Below are 17,885 nucleotides of genomic sequence, written 5' to 3'. Positions count from 1 at the left end.
GAAGGTTGTATTTTTCTAAGAAGTTGTCCATTTCTTGTCAGTTTTCCAGCTTGTTAGCATATAGGTTTTCATAGTATTCTCTAATAATTCTTTGTATTCTATGCGGTTTGTTGTGATTTTTCTTTTCTCGTTTCTGATTCTGTTGATGTATTTTGATTCTCTTCTTCTCTTAATAAGTGTGGCTAGAGGCTTATCTAGTTTGTTTATTTTCTCAAAGAGCAGCTCTTGGCTTCATTGATTTTTTTCTATTTTATTCTTCTCAATATTAATATCTTCTCTGACCTTTATTATGTCCCTTCTTCAGGTGACTTTAGGCCTCAGTTGTTCTTCTTTTTCCAATTTCGATAATTGTGACATTAGACTATTCATTTGGGATTGTTCTTCCCTCTTTAAGGATGCCTGGATTGCTGTATACTTTCCTCCTTAGACTGCTTTTGCTGCGTCCCACAGATGTTTGGGGGTTTGTGTTGTTGTTGTCATTTGTTTCCATATAGTCCTTGATCTCTATTTTAATTTGTTCATTGGAACATTGATTATTTAGAAGCATGCTGTTAAGCCCCCAAGTGTGTGGGCCTGTTTGCTTTTTTTGTACAGTTTAGTTCTAGTTTTATTCCTTTGTGGTCTGTAAAGTTGTTTGGTAGAATTTCAATCTTTTGGAATTAATGGAGGCTCTTTTTGTGGCCTAGTATGTGGTCTTTTCTGGAGAATGTTCTGTGTGCACTTGAGAGGATTGTGTATCCTCTTGCTTTTGGTTGTAGAGTTTCTGTAGATGTCTACTAGGTCCATCTGTTCTAGTGCATTGTTCAGTGCCTGTGTCCTTACTTATTTTCTGTCTGGTGGATCTATTCTTTGGAGTGAGTGGTGTGTTGAAGTCTCCTAAAATAAATGCATTGCATTCTATTTTCTCCTTTAGTTCTGTTAGTATTTGTTTCACATATACTTGTGCTCCTTTATTGAGTGCATATTTATTTACAATAGTTATATCATCTTGTTGTACTGACTCCTTTATCATTATGTAACGTCCTTCTTTATCTCTTGTTACTTTCTTTGTTTTGAAGTCTATGTTGTTTGATACTAATACTGGAACACCTGCTTTTCTCCCCCTGTTGTTTGCATGGAGTATCTTTTTCCATCCCTTGACTTTTCGTCTGTGCATGTCTTTGGGTTTGAGGTGAGTTTCTTTAAGCTGCGTATAAATGAGTCTTGCTTTTTTATTCATTCAGTGACTCTGTCTTTTGATTGGTGCATTCAGTTCCTTTACATTTTGGGTGACTATTGAAAGATATGTACTTATTGCCATTGCAGGCTTTAGATTCGTGGTTACCAAAGGTTCAAGGTTAGCTTCTTTAGTATTTTACTGCCTAACTTAACTCGCTTGTTGAGCTATTATAGACACCGTGTGGTGATCATTTAATTCTCTCCCTTCTTATTCCTCCCCCTCCATTCTTTATATGTTGGGTGTTTTATTCTGTGCTCTTTTATGTTTCGTTTAAGTGCTTTTGTGGGTAGTTGATTTTAGTTTTTGCCTTCAGTTTAGTTAGTATTTTTTTGGTCTGCTTTCTTTGCTGTGATTTTATTTTCTCTGGTGACATCTGTTTAGCCTTAGGAGTGCTCCCATCTAGAGCAGTCCCTCTAAAACACCCTGTGGAGGTGGTTTGTGGGGGGCAAATTCCCCCAACTTTTGCTTGTCTGGGAATTGTTTAGTCCCTCCTTCATAGTTAAATGATAATTGTGCTGGATACAGTGTCCTTCATTCAAGGCCCTTCTGTTGCATTGCATTAAATATACCATGCCATTCTCTTCTGGCCTGTAAGGTTTCTGTTGAGAAGTGTGATAATAGCCTGATCGTTTTCCTTTCTTTGTAGGTGACCTTTTTCCTCTCTCTGGCTGCCTTTAAAACTCTATCCTTGTCCTTGATCTTTGCCATTTTAGTTATTATGTGTCTTGTTATTGTTCTGTTGGGAGTTCTGTGTGCTTCCGTAGTCTGAGCAACTATTTCCTCCCACAGTTTGTGTAAGTTTTCAGCAATTATTTCTTCAAAGACACTCTCTATCCCTTTTTCCTCTCTCTTGTTCTTCTGGTACCCCTATAATGCGGATATTGTTCCGTTTAGATTCATCTCACAGTTGTCTTAATATTATTTCTAGAGGTCCTTTTATCTCTCTCTGCCTCAGCTTCTCTGCGTTCCTGTTCTCTGATTTCTATTCTGTTACCGGGCTCTTGCATCCCGTCCATTCTGCTTTTAAGTCCTTCTGGAGAGTGTTTTATTTCTGTTGTCTCCCTCTGTACTTGCTCCTTTAGCTCTTTCATATTTCTCTTAAGATGCATCAGCATGTTTATGATTTTTATTTTGAAGTCTTTTTCAGGGAGACTGATTAGGTTTATCTCTGCAGATCCTCTCTGAGGGGTTGTCTGGACTGTTTTGTACTGGACTAAATTTTTCTGCCTTTTCATGGTGATAGCGGTGCCTCTAGGCAGGTTGCGGGTTTGTCAGCTGGGAGAAGAATGTCCTTTCCTGCTTGCTGGATGCCTTGCCCTTCTCTGCTGCCTGTGTCGTTTACCCGCACTCCTGGAGTAGCCACCACATAAATGCCCTGTTCCTCTGTCATCAAGGTCTCTGTCAGAGCAGCGCAGAGCCCTGCAGGGAGTGACAGGAACGCCAGGTGAGCTCCTTGGCAATAGTGGCACCCCTGCCGCACAGCTGTGTACCAGCAGCGGCCTTTGGGTCTGGCCCTGCTGGCTGTTCGTTGGGCTGGGATTCTGGTCGGGTGCTGGGAGTGCGGCTGCTCCTGGGATGCTGCGCCACCACCCCTGGCTCCCGCAGGCTGTTCCTGGTCTCCTCTGGTGCCACCACTCCCTGCACGCGCTGCTGCTCTCCCACTACTGGTCCAGTGTGTCGGTATCCGCCCCAGTTGGGGGAACGACTGGCAGGCTTCTTAGTGCCGTGAGGGGCTTCAGTGCTGCACTGCCTCCCCGGGGTTTAGGGTGCCTAAAATTCCCCTGGATTCCCAGCTGCTGGCTAAGTGTGCCAGGACGACTTCGTACAGCTGTGGGGTCCCTATCTCTTTAAGACTTGCAAAAAGCACTTGCTTTTCTTTTGTCTCAGGGTTGCCGGTTGCGGGGACCTGCTTGCAGGTTTTGCTTTTCTGTTTCTCTAATATATAGCACTCCATGCACCATGTGTCTGTGCTCCAGGTACAGATTTCTTGAGCTGTTTGTTTAAAATTCCTGGGCTTTCACTCCCTCCCCGTTCAGACTCCTTTCTTCCCGGCCGGTTGTGGGTTTGGGGGCGTTTGGGTCCCGCAGGCTGCGGCTTGTATCTTACATCCTTCGTGTGATGTTGAGTTCTCGCAGATGTAGATGTAGCCTGGCTGTTGTACTGTATCCACTGGTGTCTCTTTTAGGAATAGTTGTATTTTTTGTATATTTATAAATATATATGTTTTTGGGAGGAGATTTCCACTGCACTACTCACTTTGCCATCCTGGCTCCTCCCCATCCCTTCACTTTTAGTCTGTATGTCTTTGGGTTTAAAGTGAGTCTCTTGTAGGCAGCATATAGATGGGTCTTGTTTTTTTAACCATTCAGTGACTCTGTGTCTTTTGATTGGTGCATTCAGTCCATTTACATTTAGGGTGATTGTCGATAGTTATGTACTGATTGCCATTGCAGGCTTTAGATTCATGGTTACCAAAGGTTTAAGGTCACCTTCCTTACTGTCTTAGAGTCTAACTTAACTCATGTAATATGCTATTAGAAACATAATCTAATGGTTCTTTTTTTTTCTCCTCCTTTTTCTTCCTCCTCTATTTTTTATATATTAAGTGTTCTACTCTGTACTGTTTGTCTATCCCTTGTTTGACTTTTGTGATAGTTAATTTACTTTTGCATTTGCTTATTAATTAGCTGTTCTACTTTCTTTACTGTGATTTTATTACCTCTGATGTTAAACCTTAAGCCTTAGGAACACTTCCATTTATAGCAGTCCGTCTAAAATAGACTGTTGAGGTGGTTTGTGGGACGCATATTCTCTCAACTTTTGCTTATCTGGAAATTGTTTAATCCCTCCTTCAAATTTAAATGATAATCTTACCAGATAAAGTAATCTTGGTTTGAGGCCATTCTCTTTCATTGCATTAAATACATCATGCCACTACCTTCTGGCCTGTAATGTTTCGGCTGGGAAATCTGATGATAGCCTGTTGGGCTTTCCTTTGTATGTGATCTTTTTTCTCTCTCTGGCTGTTTTTAATAGTCTGTCCTTATCCTTAATCTGTGGCATTTTAATTACTATATGTCTTGGTGTTGTCTTCTTTGGGTCCCTTGGTTGGGAGATCTGTCCATCTCCATGGCCTGAGAGACTATCTCCTTCTGCAGATGGGGGAAGTTTTCAGCAACTACCTCTTCAAAGAGACTTTCTATCCATTTTTCTCTTCTTCTTCTGGTACCCCTATAATGTGAATATTGTTCCGTTTGGGTTGGTCATAAAGTTCTCTCAATATTCTTTCATTCTTAGGTACCCTTTTTTCTGTCTGTGCCTCATCTTCTTTGTATTCCTCTTCTCTAGTTTCTATTTCATTTATTATCTCCTCCACCATATCCAATCTGCTTTTAATACCCTCCATTGTGCTGTTGAACAATTGTAACCATGACTGGAATTCATTCCTGAGTTCTTGAATATCTTTCTGTGCCTCCATGAGCATGTTAATGATTTTTGATTTGAACTCCCTTTCAGGAAGATTCATGAGGTTCATGTCATCTTTCTCAGGAGTTACACTAATTTTACTCTGAACCAGGTTCCTTTGGCATTTCATAGTTGTATATGGCGCCCTCTAGTGTCCAGAACTTCTACTCGCTGGCGCTGCTCAGCCCCTGAAGCAATGTGGGTTGCAGGGTAGCAGTATTGGTGCCTGGGAGGAGTATAGAGTTGTTTCCTGCTTCCTGACTGCTATGCCTGTCTCCACTGCCTGAAGTAGTGGGCCAAGCACACAGCTATAAGCCTCTATGCTTTGGTTTGTAGTTGCTGTAGACAGATCTTCCCTCTGGCTGGTCTAAGACCAGAGTAGTGTTTGCTAGTTTGTGAGCCAGGTGGTGCTGGCCAGGAGAAAGGCACAGTAGGCTGCGTATAACAGATGGGGTCCTTGGAGTTGTGTAGCCGGCCAGGGAGCTGGAGCACCTGGAAATTGTGAAAGCTCCCAACCTGCTGGGCAGAGTGCACCTGGAAAATTTTTTCTACCCGTCCTTTCTCCTGAGCAGTAAGCTCTGTGCAATCCTTGCCCCTTTAGTATCCCTGTTGCTAAGCTCTTCTTTGTTAGGAAGTCTCTCAGGGTGCCCACCTTTCTTCTGTCCTAGAGTAGCTGCATATGGATCCCTGCTTTCCCACAAGTGGCTGGAATCTCAGTCTCTCCAGGAATTCTGCCTGTCTTAGCTTTCCAATCCCTCAATCATGAGAGTATCATGAAAGCATTATGAAATGTGGGTCTTTGCTCCCAGAGCAAATCTCCGGAGTTAGGTATTCAGCAGTCCCAGGCCTCTACTCACTCCCCGCTCCTTTTCTCTTCCTCCCACCCGTCAGCTGGGGTGGGGGAAGGGCTTGGGTCCCATCGGGCCACAGCTTTGGTATGTTACCTTGTTCCGTGAGGTCTGCTCTTTTCTCCAGGTATATGCAGTCTGGCGCAGTCCTCTTTCCTATTGCTCTTTCCGGAGTAATCTTATTAATTATATTTTCTTACTATATGCGGTTTTAGGAGGTAGCCTGTGTCTCACCTCTCCAGCCACCGTCTTTAATCCCTCTGTCTGTATGTCTTTGTTGTAATGTATTGTGAAATTCTTTGGCCATTTCTTGAGTAAATTGTCTTTTTATCAGAGTGTTAAGGGTTTTTTATATAATCTGAATAAAAGACCTTATCAGAAATACAATTTTCAAATATTTTCTCCCATTCTGTGCATTGTCTTTTCATGTTTTGATGGTGATTCTTGATGCACAGTAGCTTTTGATTTTTATGAAGTCTAATTGGTCAATTTTTCTTTGGTTGCTTTTGTTTTAGATGTCAGATCCAAGAAATTGCTGTTCCATAGTCATGGAGATTTGATTTAAACCTACTTTCCTTCTAAGAGTTTTATTGTTTTAACTCTTACATTTAGGGCTTATTTCCATATGTAGTTAATTTTGTATATGGACTGAGGTAGGAATCCAAATTCATTCGTTTGAATGTGAATGTTTTCCCAGCATGACTTTTCAAAGGACTGTTCTTTCCTATCAAACTGTCTTGACACTTTTGCTGAAAGTCAATTATATATGTATGGGACTTCCTTCCTGAACTCTGAATTCTATTCCATTGTTCTCTATGTCTATGCTTATGCCAGTATCGCACAGTCATGATTACATTGCTTTGTAGTAAGTTTTGATCAGGAAGCATGAGCTCTTCAACTTTGCTCCTCTTTTTCAAGATTTCTTTGGGTGTTCTTCATCCCTTGTATTTCTGTATCAGTTTTAGAGTCAGCTTGTCCAGTATCTGCCCCAAAGGTACCTGGAATTTTAATAGAGATTATGCTGAATTTGTAGATCAATTTGGGGAGTATTACCATCTTAACAATAGTAAGTCCTCCATTCAGTGATCATGAAATATGTCTCTACTTTCTTAAGATCACTTCATTTATATCAATGTTTTGTAGTTTTCTGTGTACAAAACTTATACTTCTTTTGTTGAATTTATTACTAAGTATTTAATTCTTTTTGATACTACTTTAAATGGAATTGTTTTCTTAAATTAATTTCCAGATTGTTCATTGCCAGCATATAGTAATAAAACTGTGGATTTTTGTGTATTGATTTTTCATCTTGTATCCACCAACTTTGCTGAACTTGCATATTAGCACTAATAAGGGTTTTTTGTGTGTTGTCCTTACTATTTTACAATTGTTATCCTTATTATAATACAAGGTTATACCATTCACAAATAGAGATTGTTTTACTTCTTTCTTTCCTATCTGCATGCCTTTTATTACTTTATCTTGCGTAATTACCCTGGCTAGAACCTCCAGAACAATGTTGAGTAGAAGAAGTGAGAGTGAACCTCCTTGTCTTTTTCCTAATCTTAGGGAGAAGACTTCTAGTCTTTTACTATGAAGCATGATGTTAGCTCTGGGTTTTCATAGATGACCTTACCATACAGAGATGGCCTAATGAACTATTTGTAATTTATTGATTGTATTTTTTTCATCTTGAAAAGGTATTGGATTTTTCAAAGTTTTTTTGCATCTACTGAGATGATCATGTAGGCTTTGTATTACAAATATGGTGTGTTACATTATTTGATTTTCATATGTTGCAATAACCTTGCATTCCTGTGATCAACCCTATTTGCTCATGGTATATGGTTCTTATGTGTTGGTGGATTTGGTTTGCTTGTATTTTGAGGATTTTTGACTATATTCATAAGGGATATTGATCTATAGTTTGCTTTGCTTTTGATGTCTTTGTCTAGTTTTGGAATTAGGTTATTACTGACCTCATAAAATTAAGTTGGAAAGTGTTTCCTCTTCAATTTCTTTTTTTTTGGAAGAGTTTGTGAAAGACTGATGTTAATTCCTCTTTAATTGGTAGATTTCACCTATGAAGCTACCTGGTCTCGAGCTTTTTTTCTGGGAAGTTTTTGATTACTAATTCAAACTCTTTGTTATAGGTCTATTCAGTGTTCTATTTCTCCTGGAGTCAGTTTTGGCAGTTTGTACCTTTTATAGAAATTTGTTCATTTAGGTTACCTAATTTTTTGATATACAATTGGTCAGTGGTCCTTATCATTCTCTTTGTATTCCGTCTTCAAGGTCACTAGTGATGTCCCCTCATTCATTCTTGATGTTGGTATTCATAGTCTTCTCCCTTTTTTTTCTTCATCATTGTAGCTAAAGGTTTGTCAGTTTTGTTGATATTTTCAAACAACTTTTGGTTTCATTGATTTTTCTGTTATTTTTCTATGTCCTATTTCTTTTATTTCCAGTGTCATCTTTATATCTATTATTTCCAGCTTTTTAAAATTTAGTTCATGTTTCTTTTTCTAATTTCTTCAGTTGGAAGCTTAAGTTACTGATTTGAGATCTTTCTTTGTTTTTAATACAGGCATGTACATTTCCCTCTAAGCAATGTTTTTCCTGCATCGCATTAGTTTTGGTATGTTGTGACTTCATTTCAAAGTATTTCCTAATTTCCCTTGTGATTTCATTGTGGCCCATTTTTTACATAGATATGTGCTGCTTAATTTTTACATATTTGAATTTCCTGAATTTCCTACTGTTAAAGGTTTCTTATTTAATTCTTTTGTGATTGGAGAACATACTTTGTATAATTAGTGTGCTTTTAAATTTATTGAGGTTTGTTTTTGTTTGTCCATGTGTATTATTTTCCCTGGAAATAATGTGCACTTGATAAGAAAGTATATTCTGCAATAGTTAGGTGTGTGTACTATAGGTGTTTGTTAGGTCTAGTGGTTTACAGTGTTTTTCAAGTCTTCTAGCTCCTTGTTGATCTTCTGTCTAGTTCTTCTATCCATTATTGAAAGTGGGGTTCTAGAGTTTCCAACTATTATTGTTGAGTTGTCTTTTTTACCCTTTAATTCTGTAACTTATTACTTCATTTATTTTAGGTTTTTTAGCTGTGTGTATATGTTTATACTTGTTATATCTTCTTGAATCGACCCCCTTCATCATTTAAAAATATCCTTTTTGTCTCTAGTAACAGTTTTATTTTGAAGTATATTTTGACTAATATTGGTATATCATCTCTAGCTCTCTTTGTCTTGTTTTGTTTTATATCAAGTCTCCTTAAAACACATCAGTGGAAGCATGAGAATTTGGTATTCACTTCCTCTCACTGAGAGAAGCCAGTGCTGGATGTCTCTTTCTTTATTTTTTATTGGAGTATGTATAGCTGATATACAATGTTCCAACTAAGCTAGTTACTCTCTGACAACATAGAAAGATATTACAGTATTATCAACTATTTTTACTATGCTATACTTTCATCCCTATGACTAATTTATTTTTTAACTGAAATTTTGTGCCTCTTTAGCTCCTTCACTTATTTCTCACACATACCCCAATACCTGCCCATCAGTTTGTGAGACAATTTTTTTCATTTGGTTTTTGTTTAGAGTCCACATGTAAGTGAAATCATATGGTATTTGTCTTTCTCTGCCTGGCTTATTTCACTTAGCATAATACCTTTGGTGTCCATCATATTGTCAGGTATGGCAAGATTTCTTTCTTTTTGTGGCTGAATACTATCCTATTGTATATAAGTACCACATCTACTTTATCCATTCATCTAGTGATGGACACCAGTTGCTTCCATATCTTGGCTATTGTAAATAATGTGGCAATAAATATAAGGGCACTCCAGCTCTCTTTTGGTCATTGTGTCTTTTCCATCCTTTTACTTTCAACTTATTTATACCTTTGAATCTAAAGTATGTCTCTTATAAACAGCATAGAGTTGGATCATTGCTTTTAAAAAATTCTGTTGTTCTCTGCCTATTAGAATGCTCAATCCACTTATGTTTAATGTAATTGTTGATAAGTTAGGGTTTATGTTTGCCATTTTGCTATTTGTTTTCTATATATCTTATGTCCTTTTTGTTCTTCTGTTCCTCCATTATACCATCTTTTGTGTTAGAAATTTTCATTTTAATTTCATTGTCATTTCACTTACACTTATTTTCTTTGTGGTTGTACTGATTACAATTAACATCTTAACTCATACAATCTAATTCAGATTGATGCCAGCCTAACTTGAATAGTATATAAAAACATTGCTCCTGTATAGTCTATTCCTTACCTCCCTCTTTTATGCTGTTTAACATACAAATAACATCTTTATGCTTCATGTGCCTCTCAACACAGATTCCCAATTATTTTTTTATGGAATTGTCTCCTAAATTAGGAGAAAAAAGAGATACAAAAATATACATTCATATTCTATATTTACCTGTATGGTTACATTTGCTGATGTTGCTTATCTTTTATATGGACTCATGCTACTGTCTAATGTCTTTTCATTTTGGCTTGAAGGAATCCTTTTAGTGTTTCTTGTAGAGCCAGTTTGCTAGTGATAAATTCTCTCAGTTCTGTATTATCTGTGACTATCTTAATTTCCTCACCTTTGAAAGATAGAATTGCTAGAATTCTTGGTTGGCAGGGTTTCTTTTAGCACCTTGTATCTCTCATCCCACTGCTCCCTGGGCTCCATGGCTCCTGATGAGAAATCAGCAGTTAACTTTATGAAGAACCCCTTTTATATGAAGAGTTACTTGTTTCTTGAGGCTTTCAAGATTCTGTACTTGCCTTTCAACAGTTTGATTATGATGTGTCTAGGTGTTAATGTCTCAGTTTTCCTTCTTGCAGTTTATTGGTCTTCTTGTACATGCAGAATAGTGTTTTTCATCAAATTTAGGAACTCTTCAAATATACTGTCTTCCCTCATCTCTCTGCTCTTCTGGGATTTCTATAATGCATGTATTGCAAATTTGATTGTGTCCCACAGGTATCTGAGGCTCTGTTAATTTTTATTTATTTTTTGAATTATTTTCTCTCATCAGACATTATAACTGCAATTGGCCTATCTTTTTAAGTTTGCTGATTCTTTCTACTTTCTGCTCATATCTGATATTGATCCCCTTCAGTGAATTTTTAATTTTAGTTATTGTACATTTCAACTCAAGAATTTCTGTTTGGTTCCTTTTCATAAATTCTGTCTCTTGCTGACACTTGCTCCTTGATGAAACATTCTCACTCTTTCTTTTAGATCTTAGATGTGGTTTCCTTTAGTGTTGAACCTATTTAGGAATAGCTGACATAGTCTTTGTCTAATACATCAATGTGTCTGTGTCCTCAGGGACAGCTTCTACTGATTGTTTTTTTCCTTGTGCATGTGCCATCATGTCTTCATTGTTTTTTGTTGGAAACTAGACATCTTAAATACACAGCATTACAACTCTGATCAGATTCCTTCTCTCCCCAGAGTCTGTTGTTTATCTATTGTAATTATTTTTATTTGTTTAGTGATTTTTCTGAACCAAATTTCTAGTCTTGGTTCTCTGTTGTATGTGGCCATGGAAGTCTTTGCTTATTTAAGTTAGTGGTCAGCTAATGATGGGACATGGATTTTCTTAACTACCTGGAAACAATGTCTCCCAGCCTTTGCCAAGCGACTGTGTTGTGTGTGGGGTTTTGCCTTCAACAAACAGCCAGGCAGTTCAAAATTCTGCATCAGTCTTTACTTCTGCTTGTGCAAAGCCTCCAGACAGCCAGAGGTGAGAGCTTAGGCTCTTTCCAGATCTTTCCCGAACATGTTTATAGCCCTGGAACTATGCACAACCCTATGTATAGACATAGCCTGCTAGATTTTGAGAAATATACTCTTGTTCTCCAAAACCCCTAAGAACATCTCATTCTCCATATCTTCCTTTTAAGCTCTTAGTTAGTCTGTTGTTTGCCCCAACTGTTACTCACCTCCTCAGGTGAAGTTAAACAGCCATCAAGTTAAACAATTGACTGTAATTTTTTGTGACAAATGGTACTTAGGGATGAATCTGTGTACTGGAGAACCCTGGGTCAGTGAGGCCTCCGAGGGAGCCACTAGCTGGACTGAATGATGAAGTTCTTTGTGAATGAGGCTTTGGAGGATCCACCCCTGTTCTGCTTCCTCTGGTGGCTGCCAAGCTGTTGGATTTAACAGTGAGTATGGGCTGTTTAATTTTAAAGGATACTGTAGAGTGGGAGAGTGAAATATAGGAAAAGTTAAAGTATCACAAAACTCTCTCGTCTTAGCAACAAGATTCAGCTCCATGTCTGTCTCTTTCATTAGCACTTTCCTCTTCCACTGAACATCTCTTTGCTAGAGTTCCTTCTGGCTTGGTCTTGGATTTTATCTTCCACTCACTTTACACACACCATTTAGTAGTTTTCTCTCTGCCTATGGCTTCAAGCGCCTTGGCTGCCATGACTCTTCCCGATGACCTCCAGCCCATACCTCTCTTCCAAACAGCAGGCCTTATAGCATCTTGACAACTGGGGATCTCCTTTAGATATCTTAAAGATTTCTCAAAATCAACAAACCTAATTGATTAGTTTATGTTTTCTATCATAAAATTAATATATTCTTACTACTAGTGGAAACATTAGAAATATGAAAAGAAAAATAAATCTCTGTATCACTGCATTTGCATACACATACCATTTAGGTTTTGTTTTTGTTGTTTCTTTTTATAAAAATTGGATAATATATAAACTTTCTCTGCATCTCACTCCCTAACAATATAGTGTAGAAATTCCTACCCCACCCCACCATATTTACTGTTATAGACAGAATTCATTCTTTGGCTATATAATAGTCCATGGTATAAATGTGCCACAATTTACTCCATTTCTGATGGGCATTCCCTTTGTTTCAAAGTTTTTGCTTTTGAAACAAACAATGCTGCAAGTCATCTATATTTTTTGATGATCTAGAATGGCTTAAATAATATAAGAAAGGTCTTTTCTCCAAACCTTATGCCATAGATTTACTTATTAATGTTTATGATTATTTTCATCTCTTTCATATTAAACTCTTAATATTTCTCTAAAATCTGCTCTTTATCCAGTTTTAAGGGGATCAGAAAAAGGAACCACCATCATCCCCAAATCAAAGTCATCTTTGATTCAATCTTAGCCTTCACCTCCCACATCCAATCTGAGTCATTTGTACCCCATTTATTAACTAATAAAAACCATATGTTTATTTCCATACTTTTTTGTGTTTTACATGTAATACTTTTTCCATGTTACTATATGGAAATATAAATATATACTACATATTATTATATCTTTCCCACATTATTACAAATTATATTATTTATATAAATATACCAAAGAAATAATCATATATCAGATGTATGTAATAATATATTAATATGTATATTATCTATGTATATTATAATAATATGGAATAGTTATAATAACAGTATATAATTTGTATACTATGTCTACATCTATATTGTATGTACCTATATCTTCAGACTATATTTGTAGTACACAGATATAGAGACACACATACACATACACACACACAAAACACACAAGTGGGTGTTTTGTATGTCACTGTTTTCAAAACTGGAATTATAGTATATATCCTTCTAGGCATGCTTAGCAATTTGTTATGGACAGCCCTCCATGTTAACTGCCAAATATCTAACTCAATGACTTGTACCGTAATTGGCCCCCAGACAGTGATTTAATTGGTTTGGGGTGGGGCCCAAGCATCTGTGTTTTTCAAAAGTTCCCCAGATGATCCTATGTATAGGCAGGGCTGAGAACCACTAATCCTAATCATTCTTTTAAATAGTTGCACACTGTTGTGTAATATAGATGGTCCCATTTTATTCAGTTATTCCACCACTGCCAATCCCTTTTTCTGCATTATAAATAATGTTGTAATTAACATCCTTGTACTTACATTTTCCAGCTTATTTGTAAAATGAAAATAATAGTATTCATCTCATTGGGCTGTCTTGTAGATAAAGCAGCTTAATATTTATAAAATATTTTAAATAGTACCTGGCATATAAAGTGTACTTAATATATTAGCAATTTTTTTGATGATCAATATTTATCTCTCTTGCATGCATTATTAGCTATTATTATTATTAAAGACAGCATCATTATTACTAGTATCTGATAGTCTTATATATGATTATTTCTTTGGATCCCCAAGGGTGAGATTTCTAGAATATATTTTTTAAATTTGGGTAGATAGCCAGATTACTTTCCAAAAGGAATAATTATTCAGTTATACCAGCAATGCTTCAGAAGTACTATAAAATGGGAAAGATGTTCAGCTCACCTTGCAGTGTGAGAAATGCAAAATAAAGTAATGAACTGAAGAAGTAATATCACTTTTTACCTATCTGTGACTGGCAAGTGTTAAAAAGAGTAGGAAATCCTGTTGCTGGTAAGGATTTGAAGAAAGAGTGAGAGAGTGATATGATCCAGTGGAATTTTAAACCCCAGGAGTCTCATATATTTGTGGGGCTCCCATATGTCTATATGTAATAGAATTTTTTTTTCTCTTCTTTTAGAAAAAAAGAGTTCTCACTCCAGTGTGGAAATGGTGCAGAGAGGAGCAAGTGAGGAAGTAGAGGGATAATTTAGAAGGAATTGCAATAGTCCAGGAAAGATACGATGACAGTGTAGAGTAGCAGTGGTAATGACAGTCAAGAGGATGGATGGATGGGCCTAAGGGCTCTTTTAGGGGCACACAGGATTGAATGTTGGTGGTGATTTGTGAATGAGAAAGAGAAAAAAGAGGGGAGGGAGGAAAAGATTCTCCTACTGTCCTTTGCCTGTATTTTCTATTTGGATATTTGTCTTTCACTTATTATTTGTAAGCTCTTTGTTGACACATATAGTGACCTTATTTCTTCATTTGTCTCATAAATATTTTATCCCAAGCTATTATTTAACTTTTTAGTTTTTTATGGTACCTTTTATTGACATAATCAGTTGTAATGTTTGTGTTATCAAATATACCCAGCTTTTCTTCTATATCTTCTGGGTTTCTTGACCCAATTCTTACATTATACATATATTCTCTTAAAATGGTTTTTTAAATATGAATTTATTTTACATTAAAAATATGGTGTGAGGTGAAGAAAACTTAATTGTCTTCAGATGAGGAGCCAGTATTTATAGCACCATTTATTAAGCCACCCTTTCTAGCTTGATGCTTTTAGAGAAATAAAAAAAAAAAGTTACTGGGGCTAGAACTATGGGATTGTGGGAAGAAGAGTAGTAAAAGCTGAGAGTTGAAAAGTAGGCAGGAATCAGGTTACACAGGGCTGTAGGCAAAAAATGGGCTTTGGAATTTACCGTAACAATGCAATTCTGTATAATGAGAATAGGGGCCACCCTCATTTATTCATTTGTTGTTGCATGAATGCATACATTCCACCGGTATTTATTCAACATTTACTCTGTGTCAAGTACTGTGATCAAAAAGGTAAACCTTTGCCTTCAAGGAGCATATGGTATGATAGGTGACAGATAGTACAAGCAAACCAGCAAGTGGTCTAGGAGCACCTCACAGAGGCTTCTACTCAGCCTTGAGAATTAAAGCAAGTGGCAACTGAGACAAATCTTGGAGGACAAATGCAAGTTGGCCTGGTGAATGCCCAGTGAATGACAGAATGTCCAAGCAGAGAGCATTGCTGGTGTAAGAGCCCACAGAAGCCATCAAGGCTTTTTCAGGGAACTGCAACAATTTTAGTATTACAGGAGCTTGGAGTAGAGGACTAGGCTTCGTATTATGATGTATTTGATAGTACAGTATTCTCAAACACACACACACACACACAAGAATATCCTAGATCAAGAATATATTCTTGAATCCACCACAGACTCCCCCTCCTTTCCACTGTTCTTTTCTATCCTGATTCATTTTATCACCTGCCTGGCCCACGGAAGCATTTGAGTTGGGTGTCTTCTACCTCTGAACTTAAACAAAGATCAAGTTCAAACTATCTCAATTGTCGTCTCTGGTATGAGAGGAAAGGAGATAGCTTTCTGAAGAGATATGAAGACCAACCTTATGAAAGATCTTACACAGGAGATTAGACCAGGAGAATTTCTTACATACATTAAAAGGATCATTTTCCTCAGGGAAAAAAATAGAGTATGAAGACAAATATTTATTGAGGTCTTATCATGTGCCAGGTACTCTGCTAAGTTCTTTTATATAAGGTCTTTCTATGAAAGGTGATAGTAGCTTAAGAGGTCACAGGTGCATGTATGATATTAAACTTGTTATTTACAAAGTGATTTTACATATCTCAGAATATTTTATTAGAAAGTAACTTTATAATGTTTATAATAAATGCCCACCGTTATTTGTTGAGGGTCAGTTATGTGTTAGGTGCTGGGTCACCCTGGGGCACAGAACAGAACCTTAGCCCTGTTGACTCTTAGAGCCTTCTTCACAACCAGGATAATTACCCCTGGTCCTTGGAGCTGTCATATTTGAGTCATGTCAGAGTTTGTAACCTTGGAGAACTTTAACAAATTTGTATATTTCGGGTTGATCTGGATCAAGACAAACTTTATCCTTCCTGGGATGAAAATCTCAGCTGCTGGTCTATCAGTAGCAAACTTGGTGAACCAGGTGACATTATCTTCCTCGGACGTCTCCTATTGATGGTTTAGGATGTTGAATACCTTGTTAAACTGACTTTAAAAAATAACTTCTTGATCCTCACAACAGAAATTGTGCCGAAGCGGGTTTACTTGTTCATACTGGTATTTAGGGTGAGTCATGAGAAATGAGGATGCTTATCTGCTGAGGAAGGAGAATTGGACTTAAGTTTGAATCCCTGTCAGTGGCATAGTGTAGTGCTACAGGCAAACCATTGCTAAATATATACATATTTGCTAATCCAATATCCAGCTGACCAGAGACCTGTAGCTGCACAGAAATGTTGTCTTCGCCAATCTGTCAGAGGTCCTGCATTTGTGGGACTGGCCTGTAGTTTGGAACCGTTGCCCAGAAGGAACTGTATTATGGAGTAAGGAACTGGTTATTTCAGTAACACCGCTATTTCCATATAGCTATGCCACTTGCTATATAGAACCTTAAAATCTTATAGGTTCACATCCATTATATTCATCATGACAGGTGCTCAAATGCCATTCGTGGCCTATGAAAAATTCTAGAAATAAATTAAGGCTCTGGATGTTACGGTATGGCATCTAGGTCAAATCAGACTGTAGCAGGCCATGCTGAGCACATGCCTCTTCCTTCTTTACCTCCCAGGCTCCTTGATTGGCACTGTTTGTTGTTTTCCCTGTTCACATCTGGCAAATGCCACTGGGCCCTAGTGAGAGAGAATTCCAGTTTCAACATTTTGATTCCCTGTAGTCGTGGAGCAGTTGATGTTGGGCAGCCACAGGTGCAAAATGATGAAATTTTGTGTATCTGATGACAGATGTCTGGGGTAACCTTGGAACAGCAGGAAAGCCCCCTCCCCCACCCCGGAGGAAAGGGACTCTCAGGTTAATGATTATAATAAGGCAGAAGTAAGGACAAAACAAGCACCTAGGAGAAACAGGAGGGCTTTGATGAAGTTGAAAATGAGGTGGAGAGAGAGCTCTGAATTACTAGAAGTTCAGAGAGAGAGAGACTCTGTTCTGTTTATGAAAAACCAGTAGTTTGGAACTATTGACCAGCTGTAAGAGAAGCCCAGGGAAAGAGATTTTGAAATATTCAGGAGCATTTGATATCAAAAGAAAGAGATTTAGAATTATAAATAAAAGAAAATGGAAAATCAAGATAGTAATGAGGAGGAGTAGCTTTACACTATTTCTAGCAGACTGCAGATTCACAGAAGGAACCTGTGGAAGTTGGATGAAGACGAGACTAATGAGGCGGGTGGGGCATGAAGCTGCGAGGATCTCTTTCAGGCCTGGCGGAGAACGGAAGACATGCAGGGGCCGTGGCCGCAGAGAGCCGAGTATCCCAGGAAGCCAGCACCATTGCTGGGAAATCAGAGGTAGCCCTCAGAGGTGGGTTTGGAAAAACCCGTGCTTTGGAACACTGCCCAGAAGTGAGCTGGGCTCCCAGAAGCACTATAATTTCTTCAGATCATCTGATAGCAGACTCTGATGTTTACCAACTTCAGGGAGATAGGGCCATTGTGAATTTTTTTTTTTAATCATAAATAAAACTAGCCCCAGCCAGCCAGACTGGGAATTTACTGCCTGAGCTGTATTCCAACATGGTTTTGCTGGCAAAACCAGACCTGAATGTTTCCTTGACTCCTAAGGGGCCTGTTTACACTGACTATTTTTATTGCCAGCTTTCG

The 17,885-nt window shown here is 37.8% G+C and overlaps 1 pseudogene; it reads left to right on the top strand.

Annotated features, from left to right (window-relative positions):
• Positions 1 to 17,885, top strand: part of LOC108409165 (protein mab-21-like 3) — a 156,410-nt pseudogene that overhangs the window by 31,481 nt on the left and 107,044 nt on the right.

Source organism: Manis javanica, chromosome 4 (genome assembly GCF_040802235.1).
Source record: "Manis javanica isolate MJ-LG chromosome 4, MJ_LKY, whole genome shotgun sequence".
Lineage (NCBI taxonomy): Eukaryota > Metazoa > Chordata > Mammalia > Pholidota > Manidae > Manis > Manis javanica.
This window is presented reverse-complemented; position numbering and strand designations above follow the sequence as displayed.